General features: G+C 41.9%; 1 pseudogene across 1 annotated transcript; it reads right to left on the reverse strand.

Annotated features, from left to right (window-relative positions):
- Window positions 1–22632: 22632 nt before the first annotated feature.
- Window positions 22633–24366, reverse strand: LOC139924025 (surfeit locus protein 4-like; annotated as a pseudogene). Its single transcript, XR_013505064.1, has 3 exons — window positions 24290–24366; window positions 23621–23808; window positions 22633–22899 (listed from the first exon to the last, which is right to left on the reverse strand). The product of XR_013505064.1 is annotated as a surfeit locus protein 4-like (transcript).
- Window positions 24367–24985: the final 619 nt, after the last annotated feature.

The following is a 24985-nucleotide window of genomic DNA, read 5'->3' on the forward strand; positions in this document are numbered from 1 at the left end:
ACTGTAAAAACTGTTAGTGTTAAAACTGTAAAAACTGTAAGTATTAAAACGGTTAAAAAACTGTCAGTATTAAAACTGTAAAAACTGTAAGTATTAAATCTGTAAATACAGTAAAAAACTGTCAGTATTAAAACTGTAAAAACTGTCAGTATTAAAACTGTAAAAACTGTAAGTATTAAAACTGTAAATACTGTAAAAACTGTTAGTGTTAAAACTGTAAAAACTGTAAGTATTAAAACGGTAAAAACTGTCAGTATTAAAACTGTAAAAACTGTAAGTATTAAAACTGTAAAAACTGTAAAAACTGTCAGTATTAAAACTGTAAAAACTGTCAGTATTAAAACTGTAAAAACTGTAAGTATTAAATCTGTAAATACAGTAAATAACTGTCAGTATTAAAACTGTAAAAACTGTCAGTATTAAAACTGTAAAAACTGTAAGTATTAAAACTGTAAATACTGTAAAAACTGTTAGTGTTAAAAACTGTAAAAACTGTAAGTATTAAAACGGTAAAAACTGTCAGTATTTAAAACTGTAAAAACTGTAAAAACTGTCAGTATTAAAACTGTAAAAACTGTCAGTATTAAAACTGTAAAAACTGTAAAAACTGTCAGTATTAAAACTGTAAAAACTGTCAGTATTAAAACTGTAAAAACTGTAAAAAACTGTCAGTATTAAAAGTGTAAAAACTGTAAGTATTAAAACTGTAAATACTGTAAAAAACTGTTAGTGTTAAAACTGTAAAAAACTGTAAGTATTAAAACGGTAAAAACTGTAAGTATTAAAACTGTAAATACTGTAAAAACTGTCAGTATTAAAACTGTAAAAACTGTAAGTATTAAAACGGTAAAAAACTGTAAGTATTAAAACTGTAAATACTGTAAAAACTGTTAGTGTTAAAACTGTAAAAACTGTAAGTATTAAAACTGTAAATACTGTAAAAACTGTTAGTATTAAAACTGTAAACACTGTAAGTATTAAAACTGCAAATACTGTAAGTATTAAAACTAAATACTGTAAAAACTGTTAGTATTAAAACTGTAAAAACTAAGTATTTAAAACAATAAAACTATTAAAAACTATAAATACCGTAAACACTGTCAGTATTAAAACTGTAAAAACTGTTAAGTATTAGAACTGTAAATACTGTAAAAACTGTCAGTATTAAAACTGTAAATACTGTAAACACTGTTAGTATTAAAAGTGTAAAAACTGTAAGTATTAGAACTGTAAACACTGTAAAAACTGTATTAAAACTGTAAATACTGTAAATATTAAAACTGCGAATACTGTCAATTAAAACATCAGACGACATTTGACAGAAACAAAGAGGGAATTCAACCGCTAACACTCAGATATATAGAGACAGAAACAGAGAGAGAGATGGAGGGATGAGGGTGAAGAAAGCAGGAAAGGGCAGAGAGCCATTAGAGAGAAGAAAGGGAAGTCAGAGAGAGAGAGTGGTGGAGCGAGGCAGAGGAGAATGGAGGGAGGCGGAGGCAGAGCTGCTGCTGCGCTTAGCTATTAGCATTAGGAGCAACTGATGGTTCGCTGCTATTGTGAAGCAAAGTGACTCTGAAGGACAGGACAACCTGCCTCTTTACACACATTACTGCTGAGAGCCTGTGTGTGTGTGTGTGTGTGTGTGTGGTGTGTGTGTGTGTCTGTGCATGTGTGTGCGTTTGAACTAAAAGGACCAGTGTGTATCACAAGGCCAACTCCCCTGGCCTTGTACATAATTGTTCATCACTAATAATGACCTTTCGTCTGATTGAGCACTTCATTTAGGAACAAACAAACACACACACACACACACACACACACACACACGTACCTGACAGATATATTCAAATGCAGATATAGCAAATTAAAAGCATTGAGAGGCGACTCGCTGTTGTGTGAATTAGCAGCGAGACGGCGGTGAAAGCTGAATGTCTTCAACACACCCTGGCCTTGTGCTGGAGCCTCAGCAGCAGGTGGGATAAATACAGCCATTATCTTTCACCGCCACCGTAATCTGCTAATTTCTCTGACAGGTTGACTGCAGGGGAAGAAAAGTGTCCATTCACCCAGGAGAGGAAACATGTTTTTTACCTCTGGAGGAGCAGAGCAGGAGACAGGAGGCTTCAGACTGTGGTCACATGGTTTTTATCTTAACTGCACAAATTCATCAATCTTTATTTATTGGCCCAGTTGGGAAGTTTGTTGTGGAGTCAGGTAAAAAAACAAGAAGGGCGTCCTGCTGGACTGTCTGTCTGTCTGTCTGCCTGTCTGTCTGTCTGCTCGCCTGTCTGTCTGTCTGTCTGTCTGCCTGTCTGTCTGTCTGCTCGCCTGTCTGTCTGTCTGTCTGTCTGCCTGTCTGTCTGTCTGCCCGTCTGTCTGTCTGTCTGTCTGTCTGTCTGTCTGCCTGTGTGTCTGCCCGTCTGTCTGTCTGTCTGTCTGCCTGTCTGTCTGCCCGTCTGTCTGTCTGTCTGCCTGTCTGTCTGTCTGTCTGTCTGTCTGTCTGTCCGCTCTCGGTCCAAGGATCAGTTGATCACATTTTGGTGGTGGTGGATTGGTGGATCTGGGATTTCCACTATTAGACCATTATTGATTTTTTATTACACCAGCACATAACTGCATTCATGTGCTGAAAGTCGGCAGCTGAGCAGCGTTGCTTCAGATGTTATTTTGAAAATCAAACCCGGAAGACAAAGGATAAACAAGCAAAAACTGAGCTAATTTCACCTTAATGCAACAAAACACAAGAAAACTAAGATAAGTAGCAATAGTGACACTGAATTATAAATCCAATATTACTGTTTGAAAAAATCAGACTAGGCATCATAACATAACATTTCTCTATCGGTCTACCAGCGCTGTAGTCTTAGCCTAGCTTAGCTTAACCTGGTGTAGAATTTAAATGTATAGAGGTGTTACAGTTTTATTCCAACCTGCAGCAGCCTGTCTCCATGATGGAGGAACATGTAGAACTGTGTGTTAGTTAATAAAGTGTAAATCTGTAGAACTGTGTGTTAGTTAATAAAGTGTAAATCTGTAGAACTGTGTGTTAGTTAATAAAGTGTAAATCTGTAGAACTGTGTGTTAGTTAATAAAGTGTAAATCTGTAGAACTGTGTGTTAGTTAATAAAGTGTAAATCTGTAGAACTGTGTTAGTTAATAAAGTGTAAATCTGTAGAACTGTGTGTTAGTTAATAAAGTGTAAATCTGTAGAACTGTGTTAGTTAATAAAGTGTAAATCTGTAGAACTGTGTGTTAGTTAATAAAGTGTAAATCTGTAGAACTGTGTTAGTTAATAAAGTGTAAATCTGTAGAACTGTGTGTTAGTTAATAAAGTGTAAATCTGTAGAACTGTGTTAGTTAATAAAGTGTAAATCTGTAGAACTGTGTGTGTTAGTTAATAAAGTGTAAATCTGTAGAACTGTGTGTTAGTTAATAAAGTGTAAATCTGTAGAACTGTGTGTTAGTTAATAAAGTGTAAATCTGTAGAACTGTGTGTTAGTTAATAAAGTGTAAAATCTGTAGAAACTGTGTGTTAGTTAATAATAAGTGTAAATCTGTAGAACTGTGTGTTAGTTAATAAAGTGTAAATCTGTATGAAGCAGCTAGAAGCAGAGAGCAGCTGAGTCAGCTTGTTGTGGTGTGGCTGTAGATCCATTCAAGTAACGTTCTCAGTAAAAGTGAAATAGTGTGATAAGGTGGATTTGGTGTACTGTGACACAGTAAACTGTCTTGTCTTTAGCCCTAGTCTCTAACTCCAAAACACTCTGAGTTGTAGCTTGAGAAGAGTCAGCTCAGTTAACCTGAACAAACTGTTAGCTAGCTAACTAGCCGGCAAACACACTGATGTTAATGTGAACACGCTAACGCTAGCTGCTGCTAGCTACGTTAGCTAGTGTGCTAATCAGAAATCAAAGTGATGGAAATCGTCAGTCAGAAATGAACCATGTCTGTTCATAGAGCTGTGGACCTCCAACATGGCCGCCCCTGTCAGGTGTTTACATCACCTGACAGCCTCTAGGTGGGTGGAGCTGCTGGTCTGGGGTCAGCGATGTAGTTGTAGCAGTGTATTATGTATGTATAGGTGGGCGGGAGAGGGCTGATCTGGGGTCAGCTCTGGTCGATAGTCAATCTCTGCAGTCAGCCGGAAAACAATGAGACCATTAGAGAGGAGACAGCGCTCTGCTCAGCTGGAAGAACAGATACACTAAATATAGAGGAGAAACCACAGGGGGCGAGAGACAGAGAGAGAGAGAGAGAGAGAGAGAGAGAGAGAGAGGAGAGAGAGACAGAGAGAGAGAAGAGAGAGAGACAGAGAGAGAGAGAGAGAGGAGAGAGAGAGAGACAGAGAAGAGGAGAGAGAGAGAGACGAGAGAGAGACTCGAGAGAGAGAGTGAGAGAGAGAGAAAGAGAGAGAGAGAGAGGAGACGAGAGCAGAGAGAGACAGAGAGAGAGGAGAGAGAGAGGAGGTGAGAGAGAGGAGAGAGAGCGAGCAGAGAGAGAGGGAGAGGAGAGCAGAGAGAGAGAAGGGAGAGAGAGAGACAGGAGAGAGAGGAGAGACAGGAGAGAGAGAGAGACGAGAGAGAGAGAGAGACAGAGAGAGACAGAGACGAGAGAGAGAGACGAGGAGGAGAGAGAGAGAGAGAGAGATAGAGAGGAGAGACACATTTCAAGACTCATGGAAAAACACAAAGGAGAAAAATTCAATTCGTAAACAATATCATCAAAGCAGTTTAACATAATGTCAATTTTCAAAAACCAACAAACAGTTTGCATATTCAAACCGTATTAAGATGATGAACTAATGGGTTTGAAAAACGTACCAAAACAGTTTCATATAGTCTCCAATATGTTTATAAAACAGGAGCTGTGGTAGATGTGTGTTGGTCAGGTCTGGTTCAGCAGGTATCCACCGTCAGCCTCTGCACTTGTGTGCACCTAAAAATAAAGTTGTGTGATGTGTGTTATTGCATTCTGAAAATCTTTTGATAACCAGTAACTGTGTGTGTGTGTGTGTGTGTGTGTTGTGTGTGTGTGTGTGATGTAACCTGGCTGGCTGCTCATTGTGCGTCTGAATGGCAGCAGCTCTCTCAGCCTGCGGGCTCCGTGACACCAAGCTGCTCAGCACAGGAGACACTGAAGCCAACTGCGGCTGCCAGCGCTGTGTGTGTGTGTGTGTGTGTGTGTGTGTGTGTGTGTGTGTGTGTGTGTGGAGCGGCGGAGGGGGGTGGGGGGCGGGGGGGGCGTGAAGATCGCTAGACCGACAATGACTCAGACTAGAGAGCTAGAACAGAGACACATCTTAATGGAAAACTCCCCTAAGACACTTTAACTCTGTTCAAACGCAGCTACTGTTTTTCTGGCCTCCAGGTAGTTTGGTGTATTTTTCTTCTTCGTGGAAAACTGGCCAATCGTAGACGAGGGGGACGCAGGTTCTCGACTGTGCACGCCACCCTCCCTCCAAACTGACTGGTGTTTTCATGTTTTTGCAAACAATAAAAACAGATTACCTGTCCGTCTCAAAGAAGAAACCTTTCCTCCATGTTGATCCATCATGCTGGCATGTGCGACACACACACACACACACACACACACACACACACACACACACACACACGCACACACACACCCCTCTGCTGTTGACTTCTGGTCTACTGACCTCATCAGTGACCGCGGGCGACCCACGAACAATGACATCAGACGGAGCGTGACCAATTAGAACTCCCTCCCTGCTCTGTATGTGAAACCTGATAGGCCGAGCAGCCTGGAGCCTGGGGGGGGGTGGGGGGGGCGAAGGGGGGGGGGGAGCAGAGCCTCGATCTGGGACAGGCAGCCAGCGGAGCCTCCTTCATCCTGGAGTCAAACCAGCAACCTGGAGAGAGAGAACCTGACTCAATGAATCATTACATTACTACTAATACTAATACTAATACTAATACTAATACTAATACTACTACTACTACTACTACTACTACTACTCCTTCTCCTTCTCCTCCACACCAGCAGATATTTTCCCTCCATCACTGTCAGTTTGGTAGAAAGTGACTCCTGTGATGTCAACATTGGTTAGCATTAGCCGCTACGCTACATGGTGATGAATAAAGACTCTGCTAACAAAACACTGCTGCTTATCTGATACACACTCAGCTTACTGACCAGGTGTGTGTGTGTGTGTGTGTGTGTGTGTGTGTGTGTGTGTGTGTGTGTGTCTCAGTATCAGCTCATCGTTGCTGATGTTATCAAGGCCAAAGAACCCCCCCGCCACACACACACACCCAGCTGACCCCGGTCCTGACCCCTCCCACCTGTGCGATCATCAGGTAACTCACCTGGGTGCCAGCAGGGGTCAAAGTTCAACCCTCTACTTTCCCATGACCTTTGACCCCCCCTCCCCCTGAAGTGCCTGCTTTATGGAACAGAGTCAGCTGTCATGTTTACCAGTGAGACTTTATTCTCCTTTATGAAGCACTTTGTTAAGACCCAGCTGCAGGAGCACAGCGCCACCTGCAGGAGACTTCTTTACTTCAGACTCAGGTCAGCTTACAGATTTCTTCACTGTGAAGGAGAGAGATGGTGAAGACATGGCAACATGGCCGCATGGCCTCATGGCAGCATGGCCGCATGGCCTCATGGCAACATGGCCGCATGGCCGCATGGCAGCATGGCAGCATGGCAGCATGGCCGCATGGCCGCATGGCCGCATGGCAGCATGGCAGCATGGCCGCATGGCCGCATGGCCTCATGGCCTCATGGCAACATGGCCGCATGGCCGCATGGCCGCATGGCCGCATGGCCTCATGGCCGCATGGCCGCATGGCCTCATGGCCTCATGGCAACATGGCCGCATGGCCGCATGGCAGCATGGCAGCATGGCCGCATGGCCGCATGGCCTCATGGCCTCATGGCAACATGGCCGCATGGCCGCATGGCCGCATGGCCTCATGGCCTCATGGCAACATGGCCGCATGGCCGCATGGCAGCATGGCCGCATGGCCTCATGGCCTCATGGCAACATGGCCGCATGGCCGCATGGCCGCATGGCCGCATGGCCGCATGGCCTCATGGCCGCATGGCCGCATGGCCTCATGGCAACATGGCCGCATGGCCGCATGGCAGCATGGCCGCATGGCCTCATGGCCGCATGGCCGCATGGCCTCATGGCCTCATGGCCGCATGGCCGCATGGCCGCATGGCCGCATGGCCGCATGGCAGCATGGCCGCATGGCCGCATGGCCTCATGGCCGCATGGCCGCATGGCCGCATGGCCTCATGGCCGCATGGCCGCATGGCAGCATGGCCTCATGGCCGCATGGCCGCATGGCCGCATGGCAGCATGGCAGCATGGCCGCATGGCCGCATGGCCGCATGGCCGCATGGCCTCATGGCAGCATGGCCGCATGGCCGCATGGCCGCATGGCCGCATGGCCTCATGGCCGCATGGCAGCATGGCCGCATGGCCGCATGGCCGCATGGCCGCATGGCAGCATGGCCGCATGGCCGCATGGCCGCATGTCAACATGGCCGCATGGCCGCATGCTTCAGGCTGCACATCAACAGGAAGTTTCATTTTCAGTGGAAGCTCCAAACTCAGTTACAGAGTTAAGCTGCAGCAGCTACAAACTGCAGTTCAGCTGCTGCAGCTGTTTCCACTCTGATGTTGAGATGAACCGACCAATCAGAGCAGAGGGAAGGTAGGGTGAGGAAGTTATATTTACTTTTTTAGTATTTACTTGATGAAGTATTTCCATTAATAAGAACGATTACTAGTAACTAGTAACTACTAATAGATTATTAGTGATGCCAACACGGACCCATCGCTAACGGCAACACAGCGCCGACACTCAGCCTGAAACACTGAAAACACACTTTCTCTTCTTTCTCTCTGTTTCTGTTCCGGTCTTTTCTCCTCCCTCCATCCTCTTCACATTCCTCCCTTTCTCTCTGTTTTAGAGAGGAGAGGAGGAGGTCAAGAGGGGTCAACAAGGACGAGAGGAGAGGAGGGAGGAAGGAAGCAAGGAGGGAAGGAAGAAAGAAAGAAAGAAAGAAAGAAAGAAAGAAAGAAAGAAAGAAAGAAAGAAAGAAAAAACAGCAGTTATTGGTGTCAGCCTGGCCAGGGCAGTCAGAGGTGACACACACACACACACACACACACACACACACACACACACACAGCCCCTGGCTATATGGCCTCCGGTCCAGTTCCCATGAAATTGAAAATTACTAGGAACTGTGTGTGTGTGTGTGTGGTCACCTCTGAGAATGACTGACCACTTTCTTTCTTCCTTTCATTTTTTCCTTCCTTCCCTCCTTCCTGCTTTTCTTCCTTCCTTCTTTCCTTCCTTCCTTCCTTCCTTCCCTCCTTCCTTCCTTCCTTGCATGTTTCTCTCTCTGTCTGCAGACTTTCTCTCCTCCAGGTCGCACTAACAGAAATTAAATTCCATAATAGAAACTCTAGAGCTGCTCTACTCCACATTTTCTTTAAAAATCATAAATATCCTTACATTTTTCCAGTTTCATGTCCAGAACATTCTCAGTATTCAGTGTTTCCTCCAGAGTTTTCTTCACATGGAGACATCATGGGACACTAAAACTCTCCACTGAAGCAAAAACCAGGAGAATATCAATAATATCAATAATAATAATAAAATATATGTGTTGGCTCCTTTAAATCTCTGGAACAGGAAAACATTCTTATCGTGTTCCCAATCCTCCTATTTTATTTTATCTTCATCCTCATGTCTGCTTTCATCGGTCTTTTATGTCTTATTTCTTTATTCCGGTTTGTAACCCCGTCCGTCTCCCAGATGTGTCTTATCTTCACTTCACATCTGGTTTCATTTTTATCTTTGAGATCGATCTGTGTTCTCAAATCATCTTCAAAACTGAACAGCACAATTTGAAGCCATGGGATGGAATAAAGCAGTAAGAGACGGTCACCGTTCTAACTCTAACTGCTTAGATGTTGCTTTTGTTTTTGCCTTTTTTTTTTTTCTCTTTTTTTGAGGTTTGCAAATCAAGGGATGAAAATAATAGAAGAAATAAAGGTGGATTTCATAAAAGAGGTGATAATGAACAGATAATGTGTTAACCTGCAGGCAGAAGAGGTGAGAGAAGGTGCAGGTCCGGTGTTCAGATGGACGTTCAGTAGTGTTGGTGTCCTGCAGGAGAGAAGACACCAACTCTGCTTCAGTTAACTGGTGTTTGTCTTTCTTTTTTTCATTTATGTTCGGTTGTTTTGTTTGTAATAAATGTATGAGATGTCATGTTTTGTGTCTATATGGAAACTAAAATCAATCAAAAACTGTTGAAAGGTTTTCACCGGACAGACGAAACATCCAGTCAACCAAACTGCATCAAATCAGAGGAGAACGATATCGGCTCCAGATATCAGTCTGACATCACTTCCTCCAACACAGCAGGGAGCAGGTCAGAGGTCAGAGGTCAGAGGTCAGAGGTCAGAGCAGCCTGTAAAGAGTTTTCAGGTTTTATTTTACATCATTAAACCTTTTTCACACGTTCAGTTTCATCAGGCAGGTTCAGTCTGTCTGCTGTGTGTGTGTGTGTGTGTGTGATGAGACTCTGCAGTGAGTCTGCAGCTCTACCCAGCATGCTTCACTTCACCTCACACCCAAAAACCCTCAATTTCGTTTAGTTTCTTTTCTCGTTGCATCGATTCTCCCAATTTCATTTCATCGACTCTGCAGCAGATTAAGACTCTGTTTAGACAGCAGGAGGGCGATCGATAGAGAGAGAGAGAGAGAGAGAGAGGGGGGAGAGAGAGGGAGAGAGAGAGAGAGAGAGAGAGAGAGGGAGAGAGAGAGAGAGAGAGGGAGAGAGAGGGGGGAGAGAGACAGACAGACAGAGGGGGGGAGAGAGAGAGAGAGAGAGAGAGATGGAGAGAGAGAGAGAGGGGGGGGAGAGAGAGAGAGAGAGAGAGAGAGAGATGGAGAGAGAGAGAGAGAGGGGGGGAGAGAGAGAGAGAGAGAGAGAGAGAGAGAGAGAGAGGGAGAGCGGGCGAGCGAGCCCGGCCTCTTGTCAGATACAATAACAACATTATTATCTGCAGATGAATAGAAACATGAAGCCAGTTGGAATGAATCTATTATCATTCTGTCAGAGCCACAGACAAAACACTGACAGAAAACTGACACATTCTCTTAATGAAATATAACAAACACTGACAGATTATTTTATAAAATATAGAAACACTGATTGTCATTTAGAAACTATATCAAATACAGACCGCTGTTCATAAAATATATAAAATAATAATAATATAAATGTAGTATTATATAAAATACTGACAGATTGTCTCATAAACCAAATGAAATATTGTTTGATTCTTTTATAAAATGTATAAATACCTGATTACTGTTCATAAAACCTATAAAATATTCTTTCTTCTGATATTATTCTTAAAATGTAAAATGTTGCAACAGTAGCATTTATAAGTTCGATATAAATTCTGCTCTTGTTTCCTCAACAGAGAAATCAGACAGAGATGATCTGTGGAAACTGATATTTATTTATAACATTATTACAGATTAATCTTTTATTGTTTCTCAGTAGAAAGAAAACAGAAATAACTGTGGAGGAAAAAAACACACAGGACAGACAGACAGGCAGACAGACAGACAGACAGACAGACAGGCAGACAGACAGTTTAACTTCAGTTCCTCTCTCCTCTCTCAGAATAAGAATATCTGATAATAATAATAATAATAATCTGATAAGATCAGAATAAAGTTCTTCATGATGTTCTGCAGAATAATAGTTCAGGTCAAAGTTAAACTGAATGAATGTGAAGACTGAGTCGTCACAATCCTGGCTCCTGATTGGCCGACAGCAGCCGAGTGGAGGCTTTCAGTTCAGATGCTGCAGACTGGATCCTGATTGGACGGATTTCAGTCATTCTGTAGTGAGGGAGCCAATCAGGAGCGAGTCCAGCTGTGATGCGTTTCCTGGAGTTCGAGTTCGACTGAAACTGACTGGAGAAAAGGAGCTTTGAAAATGTAAAAACTTTAAATTTAACCATCAAACAAAATCACATTTTAACAATGTGTTCATTAAACATCTTTGATCAGTTATGAATAGAAAGGACAGAAAATATGAATTCCTTTAATATCTAAACTTTAAAGTAAAATCTGTCAACATTTCCAAACATTCCTGTCTGTGTTGGAAGAGGAAAGTCGCTCAGTTCATCATCGTATTAAATTTAATCAGCAGGTTTCTTCTTCTGTGGTTCTTTCTGTGGTTCTGACTCTTTATTCCTTCGTTGGTTTGTTTCTTTACCAGCCGGCTGAAGGCCGAACGCCCCGAATATTTCTGCTGAAAACACAAAGGCTGCTGGGAAATGAAAGTATTCTGCTATTTGAGTTAAAACAAGAGAAACACGCCGAAGCTTTTAACATTTCACCCCTTTTACTATCAACTGACTCATTAATGATCTGACGCTTTAATTAACACACACACACACACACACACACACACACACACACACACACACACACACACAGGCAGAATGTGCTGAATGTAAAATTTAAATGGAGCTGACCATGACCCTGAACCACAGACAGGTGAACCACAGACAGGTGAGCCACAGACAGTCCTGAAGCTGGGAGGTTCAGGACCAGGATCCGGATCCAGATCCAGATCCAGGATCCAGCCCCAGAGGTTCCAGGTTAAAGGAGTAGCAGTGTAAACAGGAAGTCTGGTTCGTCCCTCCGGTGTTGAAGCCGGTCCTGAAGTGTCGGCCGGCTGCAGGTCCTCTACGGTCCGCTAGAGTCCGGCTCCAGAAAGACTCCAAACCTCCGACTCCATGAAGCCTCTGGACCACAAACCAACTTCTGATAAAATATAAAGTCAAGACATTTTCTCCACCAGAGGTTTTGGTCTCAGCAGCTAATTTCACTTCTTCTAATGTGTGTCCTTACGGAGATTTTCAAAATAACTGACATTAACAGATATAACGGTTATAAAACGGGGTTGTTCTAGTGATTGACAGGTCGTCTGTCCAGTGATTGACAGGTGGTCTGTCCAGTGATTGACAGGTTGTCTGTCCAGTGATTGACAGGTCGTCTGTCCAGTGATTGACAGGTTGTCTGTCCAGTGATTGACAGGTCATTGATTCTGGACCAATAGCAGCGGAGCTGTGGCTCTGAGTCGACCCTCAGCCTCTCTCTGGCTGCTCCGGCTCCAGAACATGTCAACATGTTGGAGACCGTAAACCAGATCTGTTTCAGAACCCTTCAGAGACCTGGTGAAGAACTCACTGCTGCATCTGGTTTACAGTCTGGTTCCACGCAGAACCGTTTCTCCAAAACAAAGCCGCAGTGAATATTTGCTCTAAATATCTGTGTAAATATGCATCTTTTCCACTTTGGCTCCAGGAGACTTGGATCCTGCTGCAGAGCTGATGGAGGAACTTTATGGATAGAACCTGAAGAACCTGAAGAACCTAAAGAACCTGAAGAACCTGAAGAACCTGAAGAACCTAAAGAACCTAAAGAACCTAAAGAACCTGAAGAACCTAAAGAACCTGAAGAACCTAAAGAACCTAAAGAACCTGAAGAACCTAAAGAACCTGAAGAACCTAAAGAACCTGAAGAACCGATCCCCAAACACTTTGTGTTTTATAAACAAACAAACTTCAGCTGTTTCAGCAGGAGGAGGAGAGGATCTTCATTTTTGGGTGAACTATTCTTTTGATTTCAATTCAATTTATTTTATTTAAAATGCATTATCACAAGTCCCAACACACTTTACAAAAGATAAATGAAAAGAACAATAAAACAGCGCATACTACATATAATATAATGTAATATGATGTAAAATAAATAAAACAAGGGAAGCAAGAGAAATATAGAAAGGACGACAGCTCATATCACAGAATATTATAAAACATCATATAAGATAAAACACAAAGGAAATAAACAGCAGATGAGGAAGAGGAAGGTTACATGATAGTGTTTTAGTGTTTTAGATAGTAAGTTTTAATCAGTTTTAATAATGAGTTTTAAGTTTTAATAAGTTTTAAGTTTTAATCATTTTTAATAATAAGTTTTAAGTTTTAATAATATGTTTTAAGTGTGACGGTCCCCTGGTTTTAAGTTTTAATAATATGTTTTAAGTTTTAATATGTTTTAATAATACATTTTAAGTTTTGCCTTAAAAACAGAAATGGAGTTTTCCTCTCTGATCGGAGTGGAGAGACGTGAACACTGTGAACCTGCTCTGGCTCTACAGCTCTATATTTATACACATTTATACTCTAGACCTGGATATATTTCTGTTCTCATTATTATTATTATTATTATTATTATTATTATTATTGTTATTATTATTATTATTATCATTTCTCTCCTGCTGTCTTCCATCAGTCAGCTCTAACAGTGAATCATGTTCAAACTGAACAGCAGCATCCTGCTTCTGACATTTCTATTTCTATTTTTTTTTTTTATAAACTACATGTACTTCTGATGTGTTCTGATGTTTATGAAGAGTTTCATTCCAAAGTCTATATTTCTATTTTGGAAACATGTTTGCTGCCTGAAATTGAAAAGCAGCAGATGATTGTCAGAAAATGGATTCTGCAGAAGAGAGAAACTCTTCGTTTCTTTTTTCTTTTGTCTTTTTTTTTAAACTGATTCTGATTCTGCTTGGACGTTCAGATCATCTGATATGAAAGTCGTTCTGTTTATTTTAGTATATTTTATTTTTTTTCTCTTGATCTATCAGACCAGCTGATGAAAATTCATTATATTTGTGTTTGATTTTCCAGTTACAGTGTGAAGGAAACAGAGACTGGAGCTCTGGACACTTATTTCTAAAATAAATCTGCCTGATGATGATGATGATGATGATGATGATGATGATGATGATGAAGATCCTGACCCAATTAATAAATGTATTTTTTTGATGAGGTTTTGCTCCTGTCACTCAAACTCTCTCCACTCTACAGAATCTTCCTTTATTTGTTCTACGGAGACAGGAGAAGGAGACAGGAGGCAGGAGACAGGAGAAGGAGACAGGACAGGAGAAGGAGACAGGAGAAGGAGACAGGAGGCAGGAGACAGGAGAAGGAGACAGGACAGGAGAAGGAGACAGGAGAAGGAGACAGGAGGCAGGAGGCAGGAGAAGGAGACAGGAGGCAGGAGACAGGAGAAGGAGACAGGACAGGAGAAGGAGACAGGAGAAGGAGACAGGAGGCAGGAGACAGGAGAAGGAGACAGGACAGGAGAAGGAGACAGGAGAAGGAGACAGGAGGCAGGAGACAGGAGAAGGAGACAGGAGGCAGGAGGCAGGAGGCAGGAGAAGGAGACAGGAGAAGGAGACAGGACAGAGGAAGCCTCCTAGCTCCTTGCTGCTGCTCACTTATCAAACACAGGAGCTCCATCTAGTGTCCAGCAGGACTGTACTGATTCTGATCTTCTCTTTTTCTTCTGCTGTTTCTATTTGTTTTGGTGTTTTTTATATACTGTTTTATATATATGCTGTTTTTTATATACTGTTTTATATATATGCTGTTTTTTATATACTGTTTTATATATATGCTGTTTTTTATATACTGTTTTATATATATGCTGTTTTTTATATACTGTTTTTATTGGTTTATATTGTGTTTTATTCTTTCTGTCTTTAACAGAAAGTACAGAAGCCACTAAGCTAAACTCCTTGTACGTGCAAATATACTTGGCCAATAAAAGGATTCTGATTCTGAAGGTTCTGCATGTTCTGCTGTCAGACCCGAGGTTCCTCCGTCTGTTCTGCTGTTAGACCCGAGGTTCCTCCGTCTGTTCTGCTGTCAGACCCGAGGTTCCTCCGTCTGTTCTGCTGTCAGACCCGAGGTTCCTCCGTCTGTTCTGCTGTCAGACCCGAGGTTCCTCTGTCTGTTCTGCTGTCAGACCCGAGGTTCCTCCGTCTGTTCTGCTGTTAGACCCGAGGTTCTTCTGTCTGTTCTGCTGTCAGACCCGAGGTTCCTCTGTCTGTTCTGCTGTCAGACCCGAGGTTCCTCCGTCTGTTCTGCTGTTAGACCCGAGGTTCCTCCGTCTGTTCTGCTGTTAGACCCGAGGTTCTTCTGTCTGTTCTGCTGTTAGACCCGAGGTTCCTCTGTCTGTTCTGCTGTCAGACCCGAGGTTCCTCCGTCTGTTCTGCTGTTAGACCCGAGGTTCCTCTGTCTGTTCTGCTGTTAGACCCGAGGTTCCTCTGCATGTTCTGCTGTTAGACCCGAGGTTCCTCTGTCTGTTCTCCTGCTCAGAGGTTCCAGCTGGTTCAGACCACAGAACCGGTCTGATGCGGTTCAGTTCCAGTTAAACCAGCTGAGAACATTTTAGTTCAGTTTGACTTTAAACAGAACGATGAACCTGTCTGTCTGTACAGATTACAGATTTTTCTCATATACGTAATATTTTGAAAACAATTCACTACAAAATTTTTACAAATCCCTGTTAATGTTTTTTGTGATCTAAAGTCTTCTGCTGAAATGCTCGAAATGAGTTTCTTAGACAAATATAAATAGTGAAGTTGATCCTATGTATGAATTTCTTTCCAAAGCCTTTGTCTTTCCATCAAGGCAAAGAATCTAAAATATAAGATAGTTTGGATTTGTTTAAACACTTTTTTGGTCGCTGCATAATTCCAGTTGTGTTATTTCATAGTTTTGAGTCTTTACTGTTATTCTAAAATGTGGAAAATAGTAAAAATAAAGAAAAATTTGGTGTGTCAAAACTTGACTGGTAGTGTATAAATATATTTTAATATTTTCCTTCTATTGATGTAAAGCACTTTGAGCTGCATGTTGTGTATGAAAGCTGCAATACAAATAAAGGTCATTATATTATTATTATTAGGCGAGGCAAACTTTATTTCTACAGCACATTTCATACTCAAGGCAAATTCTATGTGCTTCACATAAAACACAAAAAATACATAATTTGTCAGTGAAATGACATTTAAAAAAACAAAAGAAAGAAAGAAAATAGGTAAATATTGATAATAATAGAAAATATAAATATTCTTTTATCATACTCATTATATGAACAAACCTCTATAGTTGTTTTATCATAAATCTGTAATGTTTTTTATCATCTCTCTTCTGTTTTGACTTTATTCTGTTCTTTATGTAAAGGACAGACTGAGACTCAGAAAACAACCACAGACTTTACTACAGTCAATATCCATTTACTGCAGTAAAGGTCAGACAAGAGGAAACCTTCACACAGTCTGTCCTCCCACACACACACACACACACACACCTACACCCACACACACACACACACACCTACACCCACACACACACACACACACACACCTACACCCCCACACACACACACACACACACCTACACACACACACACACACACACACACACACACACACACACACCTACACACACACACACACACACACACACACACACACACACACACACACAGGAGGAATTATGAGTTATTGATTTTCCCAAAAAGCAGCAGTTGTGTCTGTGTGTGTGGGTGTGTGTGTGTGTGTGTGTGTGTGTCTGTGTCTGTGTGTGTGTGTGTGTGTGTGTGTGTGTGTGTGTGTGTGTGGTTCAGGTGCTGCCCTTGGCTCCAGTCTGCTGTTTATTAGTTGTAGTGAAGAAGACCTGGACAAAACCCACTGGTCACTTTGTGTGTGTGTGTGTGTGTGTGTGTGTGTGTGTGTGTGTGCGTGTGTGTGTGTGTGTGTGGAGGTCAGACTGTCACCATGTTTGTTGAGTTTTAAATTAAAATCTCTTCCTGTGCAGAATCTTTTCAGTGTGCAGCTGCTGCAGACTCCATGCAGCCTTCAGCCTGAACACTGCTGAACACTTCTGCACTGTGTTCAGCTGATTACTGAGAACTAACTAATGAACTGACACGATGTCTAACTGAACGACCACCGACATCTACTGGACTGACTTTCTGTTTCAGTCAGTGAGCAGAAACCTGATAAACAACTGACTGACCGACTGACAGAAAAACTTCCTTTAAGACACAAATGATGGAACTACTAACTAAACTAACATCAGACTGACTGACAGAAACCCTGTGTACAGTTTCCACTGTCAGTAAGAAACTGACAACTAACCTGATAACAAATGGACCGACTGACCAACCGACCGACTGACCGACTGACCGACTGACTGACTGACCAACCGACCGACTGACCGACTGACCGACTGACCGACTGACCAGCCTGGTCAGTCTGATCTGCAGCCTGAAACCTCAGGATCTCTGTATCTCTATCTCTGTATCTCTCTATATATCTCTGTATATCTCTGTATCTCTCTATATATCTCTGTATCTCTCTATATATCTCTGTATCTCTCTATATATCTCTATATATCTCTGTATCTCTCTATATATCTCTGTATCTCTCTATATATCTCTGTATATCTCTGTATCTCTCTATATATCTCTGTATCTCTCTATATATCTCTATATATCTCTGTATCTCTCTATATATCTCTGTATATCTCTGTATCTCTCTATATATCTCTGTATATCTCTGTATCTCTCTGTATATCTCTGTATCTTTCTATATATCTCTGTATATCTCTGTATCTCTCTCTATATCTCTGTATATCTCTGTATCTCTCTGTATATCTCTGTATCTTTCTATATATCTCTGTATCTCTGTATATCTCTGTATATCTCTATATATCTCTGTATATCTCTGTATCTCTCTATATATCTCTGTATATCTCTGTATCTCTGTATATCTCTATATATCTCTGTATATCTCTGTATCTCTCTATATATCTCTGTATCTCTCTATATATCCCTGTATATCTCTGTATCTCTCTATATATCTCTGTATATCTCTGTATCTCTCTGTATATCTCTGTATCTTTCTATATATCTCTGTATCTCTCTGTATATCTCTGTATATCTCTATATATCTCTGTATATCTCTGTATCTCTCTATATATCTCTGTATATCTCTGTATCTCTGTATCTCTCTATATATCTCTGTATATCTCTGTATCTCTGTATATCTCTATATATCTCTGTATCTCTCTATATATCTCTGTATATCTCTGTATCTCTCTATATATCTCTGTATATCTCTGTATCTCTCTATATATCTCTGTATCTCTCTATATATCTCTGTATATCTCTGTATCTCTCTATATATCTCTGTATCTCTCTATATATCTCTGTATATCTCTGTATCTCTCTGTATCTCTCTGTATATCTCTGTATCTCTCTATATATCTCTGTATATCTCTGTATCTCTCTATATATCTCTGTATATCTCTGTATCTCTGTATATCTCTATATATCTCTGTATCTCTCTATATATCTCTGTATATCTCTGTATATCTCTATATATCTCTGTATATCTCTGTATCTCTCTATATATCTCTGTATCTCTCTATATATCTCTGTATATCTCTGTATCTCTCTATATATCTCTGTATATCTCTGTATCTCTCTATATATCTCTGTATCTCTCTATATATCTCTGTATATCTCTGTATCTCTCTGTATCTCTCTGTATATCTCTGTATCTCTCTATATATCTCTGTATATCTCTGTATCTCTCTATATATCTCTGTATATCTCTGTATCTCTCTGTATATCTCTGTATCTTTCTATATATCTCTGTATCTCTCTGTATATCTCTGTATATCTCTATATATCTCTGTATATCTCTGTATCTCTCTATTTATCTCTGTATCTCTGTATCTCTCTATATCTCTGTATATCTCTGTATCTCTGTATCTCTCTGTATATCTCTGTATATCTCTGTATATCTCTATATATCTCTGTATCTCTCTATATATCTCTGTATATCTCTGTATCTCTCTGTATATCTCTATATATCTCTGTATCCCTCTGTATATCTCTATATATCTCTGTATATCTCTGTATATCTCTGTATATCTCTATATATCTCTGTATCCCTCTGTATATCTCTATATATCTCTGTATATCTCTGTATATCTCTGTATATCTCTATATATCTCTGTATATCTCTGTATCCCTCTGTATATCTCTATATATCTCTGTATATCTCTATACACCGTAAATCCTCTAATAGTGGCCTGTAGTCAATTAAAAGCCGGGTCTCCGATAATGGTCGACACGAACAAATAAAGGCCGGCCTCAAATACAGTCCGGGGGAAAAAACTAGGTCAAAACCTAGTACATGGCTGGACCGTGTCCGTCTCCTCTCTCCGCCGCTGCCTCTCCACCGCGCCCACGGCCCGCATCGATCCTCCCGATCCGAGCCCCGGACCCCCGCCGAAATCTCGGCCGGATCACCGGGAACACATCGGTGCCCAGGTTCAGTTAGCTTCAGTTAGCTTCAGTTAGCTTCAGTTAGCTTCAGTTAGCTTCAGCTTACATGCAAACAATGGTGGATACCGGTAAACTCCTGCTGCCTGTTTGTAACTGTAGTTTGTAGTAACGTACAAGTGCCACAAGACGGCTCGGCCGGCGGAAGTCTCTGGAGCGTGCCGTCGTCGATTACCGTAATTATCGTAATGCATTGCAGTAACAAAAAAACGTCTACCTAACGTACCCCAACAGAAGCAGATCAGAAAACAAGGAGGCTGCGTACTAAAATATGAGCAAATATACTTATCAAACAGAGGGAATTAGAAATAAAGTCCTGTCTCTAATATAAGCCTGCTTCCAATAAAGGCCTGGTACACTCTGCAGTTGAGGTAAATAAAGGCCCGGGCCAATATTAGAGGAAATACGGTATCTCTGTATCTCTCTGTATATCTCTATATATCTCTGTATCCCTCTATATATCTCTGTATATCTCTATATATCTCTGTATATCTCTGTATATCTCTATATCTCTGTATATCTCTGTATCTCTATATATCTCTGTATCTCTCTGTATATCTCTATATATCTCTGTATCCCTCTGTATATCTCTGTATCCCTCTGTATATCTCTGTATCTCTCTATATATCTCTGTATCTCTCTGTATATCTCTATATATCTCTGTATATCTCTATATATCTCTGTATCCCTCTGTATATCTCTGTATCTCTCTATCTCTGTATATCACATCTCTCTCTCTATAGTTTCTTATAAAAACAGAATTGATTTGCTTCATATTGATGATCTGAGTTTCTCCGTCAGGCTCGATGGATCAGTGTCTTCCTTTAAATCACTTTTAAAAACACTTTTTAGTCTTGCTTTCACCTGGATTATGTAATAATAATATCTTTATGTTTTATAGCACCATTCATACATAGATTGCAACTCAAAGTGCTTTACATGAAATAAATCGATTAAAACAATTACAAGCAAAAGCAAAAATGACTATATGATTTATTTATGTATTCATAGGGACAGTTCATTTTTATGAACATTTAAAAACAAATATTGTCAGATTCAGCCTCCTGTGTGTGTGTGTGTGCCTGTCGCTCTACAACCTGCTTCTCGTTTCACTTTGCTTTCACAAGCTTTTTTTTCCTTCTATATATTTTAATGCTTTGTATTCTCCACTTTTATTCTGTTTTCCTTTTTGAAGCACCTGACTGGAGGTCGGAGGTCACTGACCTTTCATCCCCCTCTGATAATAATAATAATCAGTTTTCCTGACTGTGAGACTCCAAACATCAGAAACGACAAGAAGCTTCACAACGCTGCAGCGGATTTATTAAACAGCTTCAAAAACACCATAGAAAATCATTTCAATCTGTCATAACTTTATAGATACTGGAAAAAAAACACTGACAGAGAGACAGACAGACAGACAGACAGACAGAGAGACAGACAGAGAGACAGACAGACAGACAGAGAGACAGACAGAGAGACAGACAGACAGAGAGACAGACAGACAGACAGACAGAGAGACAGACAGACAGAGAGACAGACAGACAGACAGAGACAGACAGACAGAGAGACAGACAGAGAGACAGACAGAGAGACAGACAGAGACAGACAGACAGACAGACAGAGAGACAGACAGAGAGACAGACAGAGACAGACAGACAGACAGACAGAGAGACAGACAGACAGACAGACAGAGACAGACAGACAGACAGACAGACAGGCAGACAGAGAGACAGACAGGTGATGCTCTCCTGCTTTTCACACTGATAAAGATTTGATCCAATCCATCGACTGCAGAAACTTTCATAAGACAAAAAACCCAACATATTTCATCTCTGAAATAAAAAAAATACACATGACATCTGTGTGTGTGTGTGTGTGTGTGTGTAGGAGTGAGAGAAACAGAAGAACAGATACAGATTAATATACTGATATAATAATGAAACATATATAATTTTTTCTTTACCTGGGTCTAAACATCACTAATATAAATCATATGAATTAAACAGATTTCAGTTCAGCTGCAGTTCAGATACAGAATATACTGATATTACACAACCATGATGTCACTGAAACTTGAAAATAGTCAAGATGTTGAAATAAGATTTAAAACTAAAAATTATTTGGTTCCTCAAATGATGGAAACTAATAATGATTAATAACCAGAATATTTATAATGATAATAAATAACAGGCAGAACTGCAGAAATGTTGAAATATTTAGAGACAAAACACTGGTGGAAAATGTCAGAAAAAACCCCCAAAAAACATTAAAGGTTTGAACTGAAGTGTAACTCCTGACTGAAGCAGAGGACCAATCAGAGACAGAGTTGGAGCTGTCAGTCAAACACAGTGAAGCCATCATTCATACCACACACACACACACACACACACACACAGATGTCATGTGACACAGAGAATCTCCGATTGGTCGCTTTAAAAAGGAGGTGTGGGAAGGAGGAGTGAGGGAAGTGGAAATAAATATAAAAAACTGTTGGAGGAGAGAGAGAGAGGGGGGGGAGAGAGAGAGAGGTGTATGGAGTCACTCTTTTTTATCCATCCATCCATCCTCCTCCTCCTCCTTCATCTCCATAGAAACCCAATCCATCCTCCTCTCCTCCTCCTTCCCTCCATCACCTCCTCCATCTCTTCCTCCGTCACTACTAGTGATGGGACGATGTATCGCAATTCAACAAATCTCAATACAAAACATGTCAGTCTGTCTGCTGTCAGGAACATGAATGGTGATATCAGCTCCATGTTATTCTGCTGTCAGGAACATGAATGGTGATATCAGCTCCATGTTATTCTGCTGTCAGGAACATGAATGGTGATATCAGCTCCATGTTATTCTGCTGTCAGGAACATGAATGGTGATATCAGCTCCATGTTATTCTGCTGTCAGGAACATGAATGGTGATATCAGCTCCATGTTATTCTGCTGTAGTAATCACTAATGAGACTCTTGACCATCACAGTTTCACAAGCTCTCCATCCAAATTATATTATTGTCACTTTGTAATGACATTTTTAAATTGTTGTTTACATTCTAGCAGCCAATGGCATCGCTAGAAAGATTTGTGACTCAGAAATAAACAGAATTCTGCACAGTCAGACTTTGTTGTCACTGAACTTTTATTGATCACATCGTATCCTGGCTGTATTGATCCTGAACTCAGATCAGTATTGAGTCGTATCAGGAGAGAAACAGATCGTCCATCACTAGTAGCTACTCCCCCCCCCCTCCCCTCCCCTCCCCTCCCCTCACCACTCCTTCTTCCCCTCCCCTCCCCTCCCCTCACCACTCCTTCTTCCCCCCCCCTCCCCTCCCCTCACCACTCCTTCTTCTTCTCGTCCACCGACACCCCCCCCGGCCCCAGCGCCACCACCAGCAGCAGTCCTCCGATCACCGAGGTGGTCTGGAAGAAGTCGTACTTCAGGAAGTCGTGCATGGGCTTGTAGGCCGGAACGCTCCAGAAGGCGTTGAAGTAGAAGTTGATGCAGAGCAGCCAGGCCACCAGCGTCAGAGCCGCCAGCTTGGTCTTCAGGCCCACGGCCACCAGCACCATGAGCGCCGTGCCCACCAGGTTCTGCAGGACCTGCAGGAGAGACGGGACGCCTCACAGTATAATAATAATAATAATAATAATAATAATAATAATAAAACTCCACAGCCTTCATCCCACTGCCGTCCTCTAACAGCTGCTTCTTCTGCCCTGCTACAGCACATACTGGACATGTCTGCTGCTGTATAGATATTATGTACATTGTGATATTTGTATAGACTTGTATACTGTTATTGCCTCTTGGCCAGGTAGTAATAATAATATGGTTGAACATGTTGGCTCTGCAGCGACTAGTCTGGTCTGAAAACCAGCAGCTACCAGGACCATCACCCCTCTTACCAATAATGATTCAAACCTGCTGTTTCCCCAAAGCATTTCCACTGAGGAGACTCATCACCTGAGTCAGGTAGCTAGACCCGGTCAGTCTGCTGGCTCACAGACCACCGCTGCAGGTTCAGACAGACTGCATGATAGTATGGTTCTATAGCAGGTGGCTGATATTCTCCAGTATATTCTGAGCTGGAGCTGCCAGGTTCTGCAGGATCTGGAGGAACAGGACCTGCAGAACTATAATATGGTTCTACATTTATCTACAGCAGCTAGTCTGGTCTGAAACCAGGAGGATAAGAGCTGCAGCAGCAGGTTCTGCAGGACCTGGTCTCTACAGGACTACAGGACAGAGGCAGCCTGGTGTTAAATGTCTGTCTGTGTGTGTGTGTGTGTGTGTGTGTGTGTGTGTGTGTGTGAGACTCACGCTGAAGAGGCTGAGGTCAAAGTGCAGCAGCGTCATGAACATGAGCACCAGCAGCACCCGGCCCCCCCAGCTGCAGCAGGTGCTTCGGTGAACTTTGACCCAGAGAGGGAACACCAGCGAACACACTGCGCACCTCCCCTCTGCACTCTGCCAGGAGCAGCAGCAAGCCTCCACCCAGGGCCAGGTTCCTGCGGGGGGGGGGGGGGGGGGGGGGGGGGGGGGTCAGTACACATGCCACAGCTCACCCAGCTCAGGTCACATCCCACTGACTTAAAGGGGAATGCTGCACATTTTAAGAATCCACGTTCCTCCAGTTCAGTCTGTCTCTGAACTTGCTGGAGATCAGACAGGAAACTGGGATGTAAAACCAGCTGCTGATTATATTCCAGCACTGCTGACAGGTAGGAACCACAACTGAAACTTGATTTGGGTGAAGAACTCAGACAGAAACCTCATTGGTCGATGGAACAGAGACAGATTTGACATCACAGTGACATCATGAACTCCAGTTTCCAGCTGTAGGAAAGACTGGAGCAGGTTCAGAAGTCTTGACTGAACTGTGCTGGGACAGGAAGAACATGTGAATTCTTAAAATGGGTGGCGTCCCCCTTTAAAGACCCTAGGGTGTACAAGACAGATCTGGTAACAGGTCAAAGGTCAAAGGCTCACCTCATGAGGAACTTGATGTCCCAGAGGATGCTGTAGGCCACAGTCTGCAAGGAAGGAAGATTCTCATTAACAGTCATTAGCTTGGCTCACATGCGGCCATATTTGATTTGTCACACTCGGGTGGGAAACTCAGCTGATCTACAGAGTAAAAAATAAAAACTTCACCAAATAATCCTTCAGTATCGTTGAAGATGAGCTGGAGCAGCTGATGCTGATTCATAATGTTAAAGTTAGCTGAAGCTAGCAGTCAGCTACAGCAGATTTATCTCCAGGTCCATCAGTTCATGTTAGCAGTGTTAGCTGTTAGCCACTTCATGCTGTTCATGTTCAATTATCTCCAAACCAACTGGATCAAATTTGTATTAGTTGTCAGCATTAACCGTCCTTTAACTTTCAACTACTTCTTTATAGTCAAATTGTTTACGTTAGCATGTCTGCTAGCTAATGCTAGCTGTTTACTGTTGCTGTAACTGTTACTAGTTATCAGCTACAAGTTACATAGCTAGTGCGGGTTGGTTTGCAGATATGATATAATGTAACAATAACAACATGAAGCAGTGAAAGCTAACAGCTAGCATCAGACAGATGAGCTGCAGCTGTTAGCAGGTCAGCTCAACATGGAGCTGCTGCAGACCGGGTCCATCCTGGTTCCATCTGGTTCTGTCTTCATGTTTCCCCACCAGACTGTGAGGGAAA

This window comes from Centroberyx gerrardi, chromosome 8 (assembly GCF_048128805.1).
Source record: "Centroberyx gerrardi isolate f3 chromosome 8, fCenGer3.hap1.cur.20231027, whole genome shotgun sequence".
Taxonomy (NCBI): domain Eukaryota; kingdom Metazoa; phylum Chordata; class Actinopteri; order Beryciformes; family Berycidae; genus Centroberyx; species Centroberyx gerrardi.